This window comes from Tupaia chinensis, unplaced genomic scaffold, assembly GCF_000334495.1.
Source record: "Tupaia chinensis unplaced genomic scaffold, TupChi_1.0 Scaffold000644_1, whole genome shotgun sequence".
Classification (NCBI taxonomy): Eukaryota; Metazoa; Chordata; class Mammalia; order Scandentia; family Tupaiidae; genus Tupaia; species Tupaia belangeri.
The window spans coordinates 4,613,708-4,630,544 of NW_006160165.1; positions in this window are offsets into that span (position 1 = coordinate 4,613,708).

Sequence of the window (16,837 nt, forward strand, 5' to 3'; positions counted from 1 at the left end):
TGAAAACTGCAGCGAGTCTCACAGCCAGGATGGGAATGTGGGACAGACACCACCTTTTTGTGTTTTACTTTCTTTCTTTATTTTCTTAATTTGACTATTGGTTGCATGCACTCACCAGAGGGACAGAAACAGAGAACTCAGCCCCCAGGGTGGATGTCCACCATGCAGTCCTTTCTCCTGCGTCCTCTGCTCAGTATTCTGGGAGTGCGCACACTTACACGGAGTGTTCTTCAAGCTGCCAGGTCTGGAACTCAAACTGTATGGTCGGCCATGCAGGAACCAGCTGCCTTAACCACCACACCCCTGGCTGCCCAGGCCACCCATCTTACTCAGATAGCCCATCCTTACTCATAGTGTGTGTGTGTGTGTGTGTGTGTGTGTGTGCAGCCTTATATAGCTTCATCACATGCACGTTTGTGTATCCGCTACTACAATCCACAGCCATGAAGATCTCTTCAGCTAATTGGTTTTGACTTTTGAATCGCAAGTCCTAACCTGTCACTGGTCAACCCACGTACTCCCTTCATGGTGCATATTTTACGTTATGTGGTCTAGTTCTCCAGCCAGTTCCTGTCAAAGGACTTAGACTGCAGTGTCTAAGTGGTCTGTGGGTGTCATCTATAAACACTTCCATTACTTTGCAGGGAAAATCAGTTGGGGCATCCTCTCCACACCAGGATCTGTGCACGTGCAATGCATACGGAACCCATGACGACCTTCCCCCACACACCAGCCACTCAGAACAGAAAATGACACTTTGGCTTCAGACATCCCCTTAGCAAAGAAACTAAAGATTTCCTATTTACCTATTTTAGAGAGATTTTTGCTATAGGGTGTGTGTGCTTGCTGGAGAGACAGAGCAGGACAGAGAGACAGAAAGCAGGAAATCACATCCCCAGGGAGATGGCCATGCCACAGCCCCTGCTCTCTGTTGTCTTCTTGGGGTTTGGGGCAGTTTCTAAGCCGCTGGATCCAGGACTGGAGCTGCCATCGACAATGTGGGAGTCCAACATGTAACCAGAAAGCTAGCTGCTGGTCTAGAATTCCTTGTTTTACGTCCATTTTGCCAGGCCCAGCGTTATAAATGATCTCAGTGGAATGAACAGCCTGTGCCATGCTCCAAAAGAGTCCATGCAGGTGTGCAGTCACTCACAACCCAGTGTCGGTGCTCTCTAAAAAGAGAAACTAGGTCTCCACGTTCCCTTCTCCTCTCCCACCAGGGACCAGGAGCCCACTGGCCACGGTGTTGGTGATGGGCAGGGGAGTCGGCAGGTGGGTGTGATGTATCCTCTGGAACTTCCTGGGCTAGAGGAGAGAGGCATGAAGCCCCCAGTCTCGGAGATGGAACCAGAGAGTGAGCCTGCCCTGGGACACTCTGCAGGCTGTGGCCCAGAGAAGGACACACCATCGGGAAGAGCTCTCCACTCTCTGAGCCTTGACCTGCCAGCTTCGGAGTTTCAGACTCAACCATAAGTCCAGAGCCATGGACCACCATTCAGATGCGAGTCGCTCAGCAGACTAGAGTCAAGCCCAGCTGTGATGAGCAGTCTTGGCGACAGGGACATGTAGAAATAGCCACACACACGAAATGTGGCGCCCGAGAATTTCAATGTCGATGGCAAATTGGCATTAAAAATAAAGGTAGTTGTTAGTAGCCCAGAGACCCTCCTCCAAGCTACCGGACACGCCCCGTGTGGGAAGCTTTAGTGCTAGAAAGCGCGAGGTGGTCTCTCTGGGTGGTGAGCCAGTGGCCTGGGCTGGCATAGCAGAAGGCCTCAGCCCGGGAGGCTCACACAGCCCCGGGGGCTGGAAGTCCAAGTCAAGGTGCCGGCACCTCCAGTTTGTGGGGAGGGCTCTCTTCCTGGCTTGCAGATGGCCACCTTCTCGCCGTGTCCTCACGTGGCCCGTTCTCTGTGCGCGTGTGTCCCGGTGTCTCTGCTTTATAAGGACGACAGTTTGATTGGCTTAGGACCTCACCCTCACAACTTCAATTAACCTTAATTCCTCTTGGAGACCCCATTTCCGAATACTGCAACATCAAGGAAGAGGCTTCAACACCAATTAGAGAGACATAATTCAGTCCCGAACAGGTGGCGTTGAGAATCACAGGCTCTGACTCGATGAGGAAAGCCATTCAGTGGTCATCTTTTTTAAAGTAGTTGTTTTTTTATTTTTATACATGCAATCACTATGTAACATTATAGCTTGTAAAATGAATTTTCCCAGCATGAATACACTGTATCTTAGCCCAGTTAAAGATCTACCATACATATGATCATCAACCGGTCATTTTCCATTTTCGTTTCCCTTCAGTGTTTTGCTTCTTTCTTTTTCCCCATGATTCCCCCTCCCCACCACTTTCCCCATTTCCCATCCTTGATTATTCTAGAAGATCAAGACCTTTCCTCACACTCAGACCCTTGATCATCCTAGAAGATCAAGACCTTTCCTCACACTCAGAGGCGACCTCAGGAGGGAAATTCAGGGACGGTCAGGACGGTGTCGAGAATGACAGGCTGCACGTGTGTGGGCCGGACGAGGGCGCGGGTGCGAGTCCGAAGGTGAGCTGAGAACGACTTCCAACTTCAGCCCCACGTCGCCCATCCCAAGCCAAAACCCCCTCCCCACCCCTAGAGAGGTGGGAAGAGGACAGTGCAGGGTGGTTGGATCTGCACGTGGTGAATAATAAAATGTGGAAATGTGTCCTTCAGCTTCCCCCACCCCTTCCCCCTGCTCCCACCAATTCGCCGCTGGAATCTCTGCTTACACAGTTTCTCTACAAAGGACACAGAATTTGCAACCGAATGTGTGACTATGACCCCTGACCTACGGCACTGATACTTTGGGTTTCTGGGTCTCTTTTCGTCTTGACATTCCTTTAAACAACTAAGAGGGAGGAAAGGTTGGGTCCAGGAGCATGGCAAGCGCTGTATTCTGGGTGAAGAACAGATCAAATCAGAGCGGCGCATCTGCCAAGTCTGGGTGTCGGGCTTTAGGGGTCCCTCGCGTCTCCCCTCCCTGCGGCCCCACGCCAACGACACCGCTCTCTGCGACATTCTGACATTTTCCATTTCCTTCCTTACGGTGGTCACCACAGCTCTGGGAGCTTCTGTCGGGTGAGAAGTTGGTTTGGGATATTTTTCCCGCACTTGACTACCTCAGTCACATGAGATGGCGCGGGCCATGTGGTCAGCATATGGAAAAGCACTGCATTTGAATTAAGTAAATCACTGAAGAGGTGACGCTAGTTTTTCTTTAATGACATTGGTCAAAAATTGGCAAACGCAATCCAAGAGAGACTCTTTTCTAGACTCAAACCACCAGAGACTGCCCCCTAATGCACCTCTAGAGCAATAGACAGGCCACAAGCACCTACTGGATGCCAGGCGCTGTACCGAAGCAGTGGGGGTGCAGACATGAACAAGGGCAAGTCCTGTTTTCTCAGAGTTTAAAGTATAAGAGGAGACATAAAATAGGTACATAGGTGTTTACGCTCCATATAAAACTCCAAGTGCGTAAGTGAAACTTCAAAATCTGTTTAAATTGAATGTCCCCACAGCTTCCAAGCACACAAGACAACCTCGACCAAGAGCTGGAGCATAACTGAGCACCAGTCGGGTCCGTGTCCTCCTTCCAATACTTCCTTACACACAAGGAAGGATGAAGCTCAAGTGTTGAAGATTCTACCCTAAAACAAGGAAATTAGGCTTCAGTGTATGTAGGATTTTCACACGAGGTGGGCATTGGTAGTGGGCCCCGCTCTCTTCTTAAAGACGCTTTACAGATTCCCAGACCGCTGTCCTCCCCTGCTCCAGGGACCCCCTGACCCTACGCCACGGCAGGTTACTGGGGGAGCACACTTCTTTCCCGCCAAGTCTACCTGACCCACGGGACTCTCCAGGGTGCTGCTTGGAAGGGTCCTTTGTCTGTGGACAGCCCTACGTCCTTCCTAGAAAAGCAGGGAACAGCTTCAGCAAAGTAAAGTCTCAGAAGACAGATCTCAACCTAAGACGCTCTTGGTGACCCTGCCTAACCTGTGCCCTGAGCCACTCTGCTGTCTTCCCTACTCTGCTCTTTCAGCTACATGAGATAAAAAGAAAAAAAAAATCATCCATATTGCTTAACCTGTTCGATCTGGATAAGCTCTTATTCATAAACCTAAAGTGTTCTGATAAACACACCATAGGAGAAAGATCCCAAGAGATTTAATTCGCCTTGTACAAAAGTCTCAGTGCTTCCATAAGGACAAACATGTTAATGGACCTCAACTTGACATTTCTATGCCAGTGAAGAATGGAAAGGTCCTGGGAACCAGCAGTTAGCGTAATGGCTATGTCGCTGGACTCCCACGTAGTCGACCGCGGTTCACGTCCCGGACCCGGTGGCTTAAAAAACTCACGCCGGGCACGTGTGCGTGCGTGCCCAAGATCCCGAGAGGAGAATGGAGGAGAAGGGATTGCGGCGTGAGCATCCCCCCTGGGGGGTGATTTCTCTCTTTCTGTCTCTATGTCTCTCTCTGTCTGTCTGGTGAGCGCATGCGCCCTACAGTGAAAATCCTGACGCCTGAAAAGTTCAATGGCCCGGCATTTATCACAGGCCTTGGGAAGTCACTTGTCTGTTCTGAGGATTAAGTTAAATTCATCATGTACAAAACAGGGGAGATGGAGAGTCCCTGGGGCCCACGTGAGGCAGCAGTCCAGCAATGGAAGTGGTTGGGGGAGATGGTGTGTCCCTGGGGCCCGCGTGAGGCAGCAGTCCAGCAATGGAAGTGGTTGGCTTGTTCAAAGTATGAAGTCAGAGGGACATTAGCTACACGTAGCCTAGACCAATATGCATTAAGTGGAACGAGAGGTGACAAAACCAGCTTGCCCTTTGCACAGAACGGCTGGGGCCCCAGCCGGGGGAGATGGTGTGTCCCTGGGGCCCGCGTGAGGCAGCAGTCCAGCAATGGAAGTGGTTGGCTTGTTCAAAGTATGAAGTCAGAGGGACATTAGCTACACGTAGCCTAGACCAATATGCATTAAGTGGAACGAGAGGTGACAAAACCAGCTTGCCCTTTGCACAGAACGGCTGGGGCCCCAGCCGGCAGTCACAGCTCTGCGAGAGCCCCAGCCAGCAGCACACACTTCTACTCCCGCTCCTCCTACGAGCTTAGCGTGGGTCCATTTGCAGGGGAGGACCAGCTGCTCCTTTCCCCAACTCCTTCCCCTTTACGTATCTTTTTAAATCAAAAAAAAAAAAAAAAAAAAAAAAAAGGAAAAAGAAAATGCATAGTCCATCAGATGACCAGAAACAACCACAGAAATTCTAATTCTTTTGTGGAAGTGTTTCCATTTTATGAACCTTTCCATATATTAATCCATGGAGTCCATAGAGAGGGCTCTGAAGATGTGAGCCACAATGACAGGGTGTTTCTGACGCACTGGGAACTCCACACCCTTGTCCTCAGTGCTGGGCTCCACGCTGTCACTGACACTGGGTGTTGCCCTTAGAAAGATAAGATTCTTGGAGCCAGTCAGGGCTGCTCACTCCTCTGACAGGAGAATATTTCTTTTTTCTTCAAAGGGGATGACGATATATATGAAAAGGGGAAAATGCTCTCCTGGTGTCTCGAGTTAGAGTACATACAACTAAATCACAGAGACATTCAAGTAATCAATCTTTCTTTGTGTGGAACCCAAACCAATTGCACAGTGAGATCCCAAGGGAGGGCACAGTGGGGTGGAGGGAGGAAAGAGGGAAGAAAGGGAGGGTTTGATGGAGGGCATTCATTCTTTTCTCTTAACTACAACAACAAAAAAGTAAGTCCACTGCTTCCTCTACTGCTCATTCATTACTGACCATTAAATTCTATTGCAAAAGTGTGTCCCCTTTGAGGCAAAAGTGCCTGATAGCAAAAAATTGCACAGATAAGGTAATGCAAATTAAGGAGTGAAAGATAAAATTTCTAAAATGAAATTTCAAAACTATTGGTGACTGTCTTTCCCAAAAGTGAAAATGAAATAAGAATGAGAAAGAATTTTAATTACTTCATATACAGCATGTAGAGTTCATATCATTTAATGTTTCTTTTTCTTCCATGTATTACCTTTTCTGTAACAGAAATCTACCCCCTTCATATCCTTTTTTCTAAAAAAAAAATTAAAAGAAAAAAGACAGGAAATTAAAGTTTTTTTTTTTAAAATAACTTAGTGCCAAATGTGAACCCCAAATAGGCTCGGAGTCAACATTAAACTATAACTTGACACTTCAAGAGAAAACTTCCCATCCTGGAATGAACGGCAGCCTCTCCCCAAAGACACCTAAATACCTAGCAGGTCCAGGCAGGGGTCATGTGCCCCTCTCGAGCCTGCACCGGCCTGCCAGGGACCTGCAGGCCCACTGGACGTGAGCTGAGAGGCTTCACCAAGACAGGGGACGGACCTTTGCACCAAATGCTGGCAGTACCTCACTGGTTAGAAGGGAAGACTCAGAGTGCTAACCTGGTGAGGACGGACTTCTCTTTCAACTCACACTGCTTCACACCCATGTCTACATGCACACACATACTCGAGCATGCACACACATGCACGCTCGACCGTTGTGAAACAGCAGTGCATTTGCTCCTTGCTCGAGGAGACCCCGGCGTGAGTGTTCCAACCACAGTCATGTTCCCACACTCCTAGGAATCCAGCCTCTAGACAGCACTCCGCCAGGTCCCCCGCCGAGAGTGCTCACCTACTGTTCATTGTCGCAAATGCATTTTGACGTTAACAAAATAAAACATAAATACAAAGGCAATTTATTGCTTCCCCCACAGACATTTTAAAGCCAAAAATGTTCTCTTAGCAATTATTCACTTTCGTTGTATCCTGTTGTGTCAAGGGAAAGGGCTTGTTTAGAATTAAAAAAAAAAAAAAGGAAAGGAAAGATAAACAACTAGAGTCTGAGAACTTGCTGATACTCAAGATTAAAAGATGTTAGACCTTGATTAAAAATAGCAAAATAATCCAGTTTTTTCAAATCGTTTGACATAGGCACTTTGGGGATATTAATAGTCAAGACATGCCAAGAAATTTGATATATGGCGTTCTGACACCCTAACCTAACCCTAACCCTAATTTGATACATGGTGTTCCCACTGCCCATGAGGGAACAGGTTTCCCCCATCTATATCCACTCACATGTAAGCTGGCTGTGTATTTAAGGCCGCAGTAAATCAAGCTTGGTGGTGCTTTGATTTGAACCACATTCATCCAAGGCTTCTAGGAACTGAATTTAAATCTAACATTGCTTAAAAACAGCAGCATTCCACTTCAGATTGTCTTTCATCAAGCTTTGTTTTCTACAAAGTTAAGTGCAAATAGCTACCATGTTTTGTGAAGTTCAGAGGATGCTGATTAGAGTGTCCTCAGGTGAACAGCTTGATTTGCCTCACTCAGCTTCATGTGAGAATTCTGCTCCTAGATATCTGTACTGGTCAGTTGACTATCTTTTCATTAAATTCCATTTAAAGTACAGTTTACAATGCTTTCAAGATAAGGAAATTGTGCACCTCAGGCCATGTTTTCCAAGCACTGTTTGGCTTTAGCATTGGCTCTTTATGGTGTATCGGCTTGAAAGATAGGTTACAAGAGTGCTCTAGAGTTTTGCCCAGGACACCAGGACGAAGACAAAGGAACAGAAAGTTGACTGGATGCATAAGCTCCAAGACCCAAAGACTCCATCCACTTACGGGAGGGATTTACAAGAGCTAAAGTGGAGACAGCAAGGCCAGGAAGAGACATCTCTGTGGTATGAGAACAGTTGAACGACTAAACAAATTCTGTGATTAATTTTAAACTAAGTAGTGCAGTGAATTTACTTATGCCAAACCAAGATAGACACCTAGACACTGTCGCCCCATGACAGACTCAGAGGATATTCAAGACCATGAGGAGCTTTAAGGTTGCACAGATCTGGCCTCAGGGATCCAATCACATGATGTTTCTTGTCTCTGTTTCCTGGACTCACTGAGTCATAGCGAGTTCCTGAGCATATAGAGAATTGGGTAACAGTAAAATTTATAATGTCCTGGTCAAAGTGATCTGGAGAGTATTAGACAAAAATTGCTGCCTATGAAGGCCTGGATTATTTACAGTAAGCCTTTTATAGTGTAGACTCATACTGATTGTTCTAAGTGATATGTAAAGAAAACTGACAGAAGGTGATTTTTTAATCGCTTTTATCCCTATACATATCCATACTGGTCTAAATGAGGCTAAACTCCAAAAACTATCATTGTCTTAGTTAAAGAAATAACGATAGATGTTAAAATAATGGCTAGGAAACACTCTGGGAAGACAAATAGAGCACAGGAAAATGAAATTACTGTCTGGAAATAGATTGACCTCACTTGAGGAGGTCGGTGGCCGGCAGTATCTCATTTGATTGGAAAGGGAAACTCAGATGACTAACCTGGTGAAAACGGACATACCACTTCTCTCCCAACCAAACAGGTGCTTCACACCCAACCCTGGCATGTGTGCATACTCACAAGTGTGCACACACACACACGCACACTCAACTGTTTTTGAAACAATAGTACAATTGCTCCTTGCTAGACTCAGGAGTGGTCGATGACACCCAGTGAGTTGAGGTTATTCTGGAGCAGAACATCACGATTGATTTGAATTAGGAAAACACCATCTCCATGACCAGCCCACCCACACGGTCCTCCCTTTGGTCACGGACTGACTCCAGTGCCATGGAAGTTTGTAAGTGAAACTCAAAAATGATCAGTCCCACCTTTGGTTCAATAAATAAACTACAAAATTTCCCAGTGGAAGAAAGCACAGCTAAATTATTTAACTTCTGTGAACTTGCCGCTGAATTGCTAAGTCTAAGTAGAAGAAAAGCTGGTGATTCAAGACCTTCTTCAGTTTTAGAGTTTCACAAGAACTTAAATTTTTAAAAAATGTGAATGCTGCAAATGGTGACTACTAATATAGGTAATACAAATAAATTTGTACCTATCATAATCTCATACTTGTTAAAAATATTTGAATATGTAAAACTAAGTTAGAAAACAAAGAAAAACTATTTTATGTGATAGCGATAATTACTAATCCTAATAAGTAAAAGCATCTTTTATTGAGTGTTAACTACATGAAAGACAATGTGCAAGGAATTCTACATTACATCTCCAATAACAGATGAGAAAATAGAAGTTCAAACAGGGTAAATGGTAGAGGTAGGGTTTGACTCTAACTCTGCCAAACTCCAAAGACCCTGTTCTCTTCTTCCATGACTTGCTATCTCTCATATGGACAGGAAAAGCTCTGTAATGAGACAGAAGTATCCATTTGGCAGATATCAATGCCCTATAGTCAAGACCATCAGGAAGACAAGACACCTACAGTTGACAAGAGCTGGGCTTATTGACTGGTTGCAATAAGAAAGACATACACTTTGGAGAACTGCAGGGCATCTTTGTAACAGAGTATCACAAAGGATGTCTCATGGAATTTGAACTGGATTAGCTGATTTAGCAAAGAGTTCAAGAAAACAGGGCTCTACTCTAGAGTGGACGCTGTCAGAGGGAAAACAATTCTTTGATTACTGTCTTCATACATCTTATCCAGCAGGCAGGGTACCCAGAGCAGACTGAAACTGTACTTGACAAAGAAGCAGCATTCCTTGTGGTGGCCAGGGAGGGTCAGCATTTGTCATTGCTGAACAATCTTTGCATCATGCTCATGTCTACTTCGGGCTTGGACATGAACGTGAGGTTGTTCAGATTCTGTTTTGATCCATCAAGTCCCATAACTGGTTTATCTGATGTTCTGCCAACCTGGTTATGGTCAACAGAAGAATACATTGCACTGGACTGGTTATGAATATATATAAATATATATATGTATGTATATGCCACTATATTTGTTACAGTTTCTTTATTCATTCATCCATTAATAGACACTTAGAATGTGTCTTTATCTTGGCTATTATGAATAATGCTGCAATAAATATAGATATACAGATATCTCAATAAGGTGCTAATTGGATTTCTTTGGATTATATTCCCAGAAGAGAGATTTCTGAGTCATATTGTAGTTCTATCTCTTTACTCTATTGATTATTTCCTTTGATGTGCAGAAGGTTTTCAGCTTGATATAGTCAGTCCTGCTTGTTTGGTTTTGCTTTCATTGCCTGAACTTTTGGTGTGATATCCAAAAAAATCACTTTTAAGACTAATATCAAGGAACTTTTCTCCTATGTTTTCTTCTAGGTGTTGTAGAGTTTCAGGCCTTACATTTATGTCCTCACCCTATTTTTAATTGATTTTTCGGTATGGCATAGGATAAAGGCCCAGTTTCATTCTTTCCCATATAGAACTCAGTTTTCTCAACTATTTATTAAAGAGACTGTTCTTTTCCTATTAACAAATGCAAATCAATCAATGTCAAAATTTACATAACAGAATGAAAAACAGACCACAAAACAGATTAACAACACATAATCATTTCAATAAATAAAGAAAAGGTTCGACATCCTTTCATGATAAAGACACTCAACAAATAAGTATAGAAGAAAAATTCTCAACATAATAAAGTCTGTTTATGTAAATCTTATAGCTAATTTATAATCAATGGAGGAAAATTTAGAATTACTCTTCTAAGATCTGGCAGAAGGCAAGGATGTCTACTCTCACTCACCACAGCACTAGAAGTAATATCAAGAGTAATCAGACAAGAAAAATAGATAATTAACAGTTATTTAAATCAAAATGAAGTAGTAAAATTGCCCCTGTCTGTAGGTAACATGACTCTATATAGAGAAAACCCTAAAGACTACGCAGAAAAAAACTGTTATAGCTAATTTAAAAATTCAATAAAGTTGCAGAATGTAAAATCAATGTACAAAAATTAGTTGCATTCTTTTTCACCAGTAATATCTACACCCAAAAAAAATCAGGAAAACAATTTTGTTCATAAGAACATCAAAAAGAATAAAATACTTAGGAATAAACTTAATCAAGAAAATGAAAACTCTGTACATGAATAGCTATAGAACAGCAATAAAATAAATTAAAGAAGACACAAATAAATGGAAAGATATCCAGTGTTCATGGACTGGAAAAATTAACACTGTTAAAAAATGTCTGTACTACCCAAAGCATTGGATTCAAAATTCCGTTGACTTTTTCTTTTTTTTACAGAAATAGAAAAAAAAAGTTATTTAAATTTGGATGGAACTACAAAGGACCCCAAATAGCCAAAGCAATCTTGAGAAAGAAGAACAAACGTGATATAATTTTAACTTTCTCAGCCACCTTACCCAGTAAGGATTTCATTTGCCTTTCCAACTCAAAGTGTAAAAGAACATCTCAGCTTCCTCCACCTACACATGCACATGAAGTTCTCTAATGGATTCAATTGTTTCCTGTGAGTTCTTTATTTAATGAGACCCTTGGGCAATTGGTTGAATCCTTAACTTCTGTTCTAATAAAGAAAGTGAGAATGCTCAACAGAGACAGAGTTTGCAGGATTAAAACAGAAGAGAGATTTAGTACAATCTCTGCTGCTGACCCACTCTGAAACTTTGGGACTCTCAGGAGATTCTAGTCGTCCTATGCTCTCAGACTACACCTATGCCTCTTCACATGGTCAGGGGACATAGGGACAGATCCTTGTTCTCTGTGTCCAATAACTCCAAAGGCCTAGGGGGTAAATTAGACTGAGGCTATTGGCTAGAAGGTTGAAATTCATCCCAAGGGTCTCAAAAACACCAAGAGACACTCCTTGGTGCGGCAGTCCATCACTTGGATAGAGGGGCCATTCTCCATTCTCAGCCTTGTCAAGAGATGGCAGTTGTAAACCTTCCAAACATTGTGCTTGGGAATTGCCATCCCCTTCAGGGCCCTGCTGTTCAAGACCAGACCTCTTTTCCCACAGCCCAGATTGCTCAGGAATGTACCAGACTAGCCAGTTCATTTGTACTTAAACACATATACTGAGTGAACTTCAAGAATCAGCAAGTCACATTAGCTACAGAGTGGGAAATAAGCTACTATAAACATTTCACTTGAATTTTAAGTGGCCACAAAATCCTCAAGAAACAGAAACCAAACTTACATTGAAATTAAGGCTCTTCCCATACCCTGGCTTACAATAGTTCCCGCAGGCCACACAATTTTAGGTTCCTTTTCTACTGACCAACACTTGGAAATAGTTTTCAGGAAGAATGAATCCTACCTCCCTTCCAAGGGAAAAATATCCTAGCACTCCTTGATTCAAATGCATAGCTGGAACTATTCACAAATTCTTGCCTTTTTAATCTGATTTTTCTTAAATGAACTCATTTCTGAGTAAGGTGGTTGCTCACCTTTTCATTTTATATGCTTTTTAAAGAAACTAAAAATTAAATTGTGTTCTCTGCCCATTTCTGTTCTTTGTTAATCAATGTTGCTAAATCTGATCGGGTAGATCAGACATCTTTAGGAAAGGACATCTTTAGAAAAAGCAGTGACAAGGACCAGCAGGTTGCATCGTAATTAAGGTGCTGGATTCCCACATGGCCAATGGCCTTTCAAGACCTGGACCCGGCCACTTGACAGCCATGCCCGGCACGTGTGCATGCCCAAAATCCCAGGAGAAAAATGGAGGAGAAGGAATTGTGATGTGGCTATCCCCCCACCCCCAGCCCACCCCAGCGGAGGGTGAGTTCTCCCTTTCCCTCTCTCTGTTTGGAAAGAATAGCCACCTAAAAATAAAAAAAATAAAAATAAAAAAAATAAAAAAAGGAAAAGAAAGGAAGGAAAGAAAGAACGGAGGAAAAAAAGAAAGAAAGAAGATAATGCAGTGACAGATGTAATGATCTATGGGCTTATTTAGCACCCAGTTAAATATGATCTGGGGGTTCTTTGATTCTCACTACCAATCATTCTAGTGGCTGGCCCAGACTGGAGAAACACGAGTTCCCACTAAAGATGAGCCTAGAATTCTGAAATGTGTTTTCATCCGACTAGCCACCTTCTCCGCTGCCCCCACCACTCTTCCCAGAAATCTCCAGACGGCACACACCACCACGAGGGAGTCTAACTCACAGGCAGAGGCACTTCCATTGAGCATTTACGTCCCTTGAAGAACTTACCAAGCAGAACTGTTTTTGTTGGATGAAATCTAGCTAAAAACAGATTTACTTTAAATTCTCAGCTAACTCTCAATCATTTCGGGGGTACAATCAGACAAAATAGTTCCTGAAAACATATGATAGGACCCTCTATCACTTAACGAACGACTGGGACGTAGAAATGTGCAAGGTTGGAGCTCTGCCCTCCTGACGCATTTCGATAGCAGCCCTCCGCCTAAGCATGCCCCTGTGACTACCTCCCAGTCCCTCAAGCTGAGTAATCCTCATTACCAGTCTCATTTCGATGCCCATCGTGTGTAGTAATTAGAGATGCAATGTATTTGTCACTCAGACCAAATACCACAGTTGGTTTCTCCGAGAGTTTCTGGGACTCAAAGGAAAGAGTAAAACAAAGAAATCTGATCTATTCTGCCAAGATACTCCATGAGCATTCTGATGTCATCCCAGCCTGCCACCCTAACCTTTTATTTAGCTTCAAAACAAATCGTATTAAGATTTAATGACCTTAATTTTTTTATGGGAAAGTAATCTTGTGATTATTAGTTTCAGGATTGGAGAAACACATTAATTTTTTTTTCTTTTTTTGGAGAGGATTTTGCTATACGGTGTGTGCACTCGCCAGACAGAGAAAGACAGAGAGACAGAGAGCGAGAAATCACCCCCCAGGGGGGATGGCCATGCCGCGATCCCTTCTCCTCCATTCTCCTCTCGGGATCTTGGGCACGCACACACACGCACCCAGCGTGAGTTTAAGCCACTGGGTCTAGGACTTGAACCACAGTTGACTAAGTGGGAGTCCAGCAACATAGCCATTACACTAACTGCTGGTCCATACATTAATGTTTTTTAGGCTGCATTAGTCTGCTACTCCATGTGAGAACTGCTCCTTTGAATGGCAATACAGGCAGAGAAGATCCACATTGGGAAAGAGCTACTCAGAAAAACAGAACTGCTTGTCACCATGGACTATTTGGACTGACTTCTGCACACTCTAAAACATTCCTTCTTTAAGAATCAATATTATATCATGCAGAAGCCTGAATTTCAGAAGAAGAAGACAAAATCTCTGACCTAGGAAAAAGTATCAAAAATAGAAAGAAAACGGTCAAGAAAACTGAGGATAATATACAATAAATATTAGATACAATGAAACACCCAAATATCTGAATAATTGGTATCCCAGAAAGTGAAGAAACTAATAAGGGCATTGATAATCTATTCCACAAAATCCTGGAAGAAAATTCAAGTCTAGAGAGGCACTCAAACATCCAGACCCAAGAAATACAAAGAACCCCTAGTAGAATCAATCCAAGAAGATCCTCTCCATAGCACATGACAGCTAGACTGACCAGAACAACAGACAAAGGCAAGATACTAAGATTGGCAAAAGAGAGACGTTAAGCCACTTACAAAGGCTATCCCATCAGGCCAACACTGGACCTCTGATCGAATACAATGCAAGCAAGGAAAGAATGGGTAAATATATTTAAAGTGTTAAATGAAACCAATTTCAGACAAGAGTACTACACCCGGCAAGATTATCCTTCATATGAGAAAAGAAAATAAAAATATTCTCAGGTAAACAAAACCTGATAGAATTTACCAACTCCAAACCAGCTCTTCAAAAAATTCTGAAAGGAATACTATACCAAGAAAACTAAAGAGAGACAAATAGCAATATGAGAACAAAAAACAATTAAGAATATGGCCAACTTAGTGTTAGGGACAAATCTGGAAATATCAATAATAACATTGAATATTAATGGATTAAATTATCTGAACAAGAGACACAGACTGGCTGATTAGATTGAAAATCAGAAACCCTCCATCTTCTGCCTACAAGAAATCCATCTCATGGATAAAGATACACATAGACTAAAAGTAAAGGGCTGGAAACAGGTATTCCATGCAAATGGAAACCAAAAAAGAGTAGGAGTCGCTCTACTGATTTCAGACAAAATAGGCTTTAAGACAAAAACTATAAGAATAGACAAAGAAGGGGCATTATATAGTAGTAATAATTCTTAGGGCTAATTCACCAAGAAGGTATAATACTTATAAATATCTATGCACTGAACTCAGGAGCATCGGATATGTAAAGGAAAGGCTGCTAGATCTAAAAGGCAAGATAGACTGTAACACAATAATTGTTGGAGATCCCAACAACCCATTTATCTCCTTTACACAGGTAAATGAGACAAAAAATAAGCAAAGAGATTCAGGACCTAAATGATGCCATAAATCAGATGGACTTGATAGACATCTATAGAACTTTCCACTCAAAAAGCATAAAATATACATTTTTCTTAGTCCTGCACAGTACTTTCTCAAAGATTAACCACATGATAGGGCAAAAAAACATACTTTACAGATTCAAAGGCATAAAACAATATCCAGCATCTTCTCCGACCATGATGGAATTAAACTTGATATTAATCTCAGGGAAAAAAATAAAACAACTAAAAAACCCCACAAATACATGAAAACTAAATAACCTACTTCTGAATGGCTTCATGACTACTGAAGAGATTAAAACTAAAATCAAAAGATTCACAGAAACAAATGATAATGAGTACACAAGTTTCCATAATTTATGGGACACTGCAGAAGCAGTCATAAGAAGGGAGGTCATAGCAATTAGTGCACACAAGAAAAAGATGGAAATGTGGCAAACTGACAACCTAACATCATGCCTCAGACATTTGGAAGAACAACAAAATAATCCCAAAAATGCCAAGAGAAAAGAAATAATAAAGATTCGAGCAGAAATCAATGAAATAGAAAATACGCAAACTATACAGAAAATAAATAAAAGCAAAAGCTGGTTCTTTGAAAAGATAAACAAGCCATCTATGAAAAACCTATAGCTAACATTATACTGAATGGGGAAAAGCTGAAAGCTTTTCCAGTAAAAACTGGTACAAGACAAGGTTGCCCATTTTCTCTGCTCCTATTCAATATAGTACTGGAAGTCATAGCCAACGCGATCAGAAAAGAGAAGGAAATAAAAGGCATTCCAATAGGGAACAAAGAGCTGAAATCATCTCTGTTTGCAGATGGCATGATTGTATACATAGAAGATTGAATCGTATCCATGAAAAACCTTCCTGAAGTAATAAATACATACAGTAAAGTGGCAGGGTACAAAAATTCCTTACAAAAATATATAGTCTATGAAAACCTTAAAAAAGAAAACAAAAAGAACACAAAAAAGTGGAAGCACATCCCATGTTCCTAGCTTGGCAGAATTAATATAATCAAAATGGCAATCCTACCCAAATTAGTCTACATATTTAATGCAATCCCTATAAAATTATAAGACACATTCTTCACAGATCTAGAAAAGACAGTCATAGAATTTGTCTGGAACCATAAAAGACCCTATATTGCTAAAGTCATCCTGTGCAAGAAGAGTGGAGTAGGTGGCATCCCACTTCCTGACCCTAAAATATATTACAAAGCTGTGATAATCAAACAGCATGGTATTGGCACAAAAACAGACATGAAGACCAATGGAATACAGTAGAGACTCCAGAAATAAACCCCAAAGCATACAGCCAATTAATCTCTGACAAAGGATACCAGTCAATCCAGTGGGAAAAGGAAAACCTCTTTAGCAAATGGTGCTGGAAAAACTGGGTATCCACCTGCAGAAAGATGAATCTGAACCCCTCCCTCTCACCATTAACAAAAATCAACTCAAAATGGATCAAAGATTCAAACCTAA